The following is a 2373-nucleotide window of genomic DNA, read 5'->3' on the forward strand; positions in this document are numbered from 1 at the left end:
CCTTGTATTACCCTCAGGAGGATCTCTTTCAATGGCTTTCTTCTTTGGTCCCACCTCGACATCCTTATGTATAACTTTTTCAGCTACTATCTCATTTTCCGGAATTGGCAAAGGTATAGATGCACCTGCATTCTAAACAGAATTTTCAGAATCTTCATCTTGCTGAATTTGGGGGCTCACGAATTTTTCAGACATCAATGTGTTTGCCTTCAATTGCTCATTGATTTCCCTTTTTCCTGGATTAGCTTCTGTATCACTAGGAAGATCTCCTGGTTGACGGTTCAACAAAGCATTGGCAATTTGTCCTATTTGATTCTCCAGAGTCTTGATAGAAACCGCTTAGCTTTTGTATATCAGTCTCAACTCCTCTGATTCAGATTTTTCATTAGTAGATTAACCTGCACTTCCATGTGGTCGTTGTTGAAGTTGGAGTTATTATCTTGGTGCATACTGTTGTTGAAAACCGGGAGGGTTGAATTGCTTTGCTCCAAACTGCTGATAAGGCTGTTGTACCACATTCTGATTGTTGCTCCAGCTGAAGTTAGGATGGTTGCAGTTTTTAGGATGATAAGTGGCAGGAACTGGTTGTTGCGACCTCTAAAAGTTGCTCACAAACTGAGCTGACTCATTAGATATAGCATACTGCTCCGTCTCATGCACACCTGCACAAAGCTCACAAACACTAGTGATTTGATTAACTCCATAGTTAGCCAAAGAACCCACTTTCATCGTTAATGCCTTTAGTTGAGCAGCTATAGCCGTGGCTGTATTCACCTCCAGAATTCCTGCTACCTTGCCTTGAGGTAGTCTTTGAGTTGGATTCTGATATTCATTAGCAGTCATCAATTCAATTAGCTCATAAGCTTCATTATAGCTCTTAGCCCATAAGGCTCCACCTGATGCTGCATTGAGCATGGGTCTGTACTGCACTCCCAAACCATTATAAAAGTAATTAATGATCATCCAATCAGGCCTTGCCATGATTAGGACACTTCCTAAGCATCTCCTTGTAGCGCTCCCAAGCCTCACATAAAGATTCTCCCAATTGCTGCGTAAATTGAGTAAGAGCATTCCTGATTGCAGTTGTCTTCGCCATAGGGAAGAATTTAGTAAGAAACTTCCGAGCAAGATCCTCCCAAGTAGTGATAGAACCTGCTGATAGAGAATGTAACCAACACTTCGCTTTGTCCCTCAGAGAGAATGGTAAAAGTCTCATCTTCACAACATCTTCAGAAATATTGTTGAACTTGAAAGTGTCGCAGATCTCAATGAAGTCTCTAATGTGCATGTTGGGATCTTCCGTTGGAGAACCCCCAAACTGGACTTAATTCTACACCATTTGAATCGTGCTAGACTTGATTTCATAAGTATTAGCCGTACTGGCTGGTCTGACAATGCTAGACTGAATGTCATTGATCTTCGGTTGCGATTAATCCATAAAAGCTTTCGTATCTGCTGCTGGTTCTCCCATTGCAATAAAAACTTCTTCTTTAACTTTTTCCTCTTCTTCAAAAACTTCATTTTCCACTTCTTCAACTATGCCTAGTGCTTCCTTACGAGATTGAGAACGCGTTCGCATACACGCTCTTTAAAGTACCTGAAACACAACAAAGTAAACAAGTAAAATATCTGAGTCAGTGAACTTTAACGACCACTGATGTCAAGCACAAAAACTAAATTGAACACCGATATCCCCGAAAATGGCGCCAGAAACTTGTTCGCACTAAAACATATGCGAGAATACACGCAAGCGCACGTGATCGCAAGTAGTATAAGATATAATTCAAGTTCGTTCCCATAGAGAATCAGTTTAGGTTAAGTTCAGATTATGCACCTATGCAACAATGTATGATTATCGTTCAATGCTAAGACAAATAACGAATTGAGTGTTAATTTAACTAAGAGATTATACTAAATAGAATTAACTAAGATAATTAAGATTAAATTACTTATATAAGAATAAACATGGGATTTTAACTTTATTAAATACTTCATTCGAAGTTATGTTCTTTAACCCTAGCATGCGATGGTGATGATGACTAATCAGATAACACGAAACAAGTATACACTAACTTTCGTTATACGTATACCCTACTATTAAACATCTACAATTAAGATAGAAGTTGAATATACACCAATTATGCTTAGTCCCTATATGTATATAAAGATTGAAGATATATTGGTTTAAGAGTAAGGTATCTACCGTGATTACATAGGGTGAATAAGATGGTTAAAATTACCCATGAATTATGCATGTCAATTCATACATAAACCTATGCTAGCATGACAAGTTCTAAATCTCTATATTCACTTTCGCTTCAATAGATATTAACAAACAATCTTTGATGTCATCTACGCATCAAAGACAAATAA

General features: G+C 38.0%; 1 non-coding gene across 1 annotated transcript; it reads left to right on the forward strand.

Moving 5' to 3' along the window:
* The first annotated feature begins 974 nt into the window (after positions 1 to 974).
* On the forward strand, positions 975 to 1081 carry LOC141721978 (small nucleolar RNA R71). The gene has a single exon (XR_012575018.1). It is a non-coding gene; the product is annotated as a small nucleolar RNA R71 (small nucleolar RNA).
* Positions 1082 to 2373: the final 1292 nt, after the last annotated feature.

The sequence above is a fragment of the Apium graveolens genome, chromosome 4 (assembly GCF_009905375.1).
Source record: "Apium graveolens cultivar Ventura chromosome 4, ASM990537v1, whole genome shotgun sequence".
Taxonomy (NCBI): Eukaryota; Viridiplantae; Streptophyta; class Magnoliopsida; order Apiales; family Apiaceae; genus Apium; species Apium graveolens.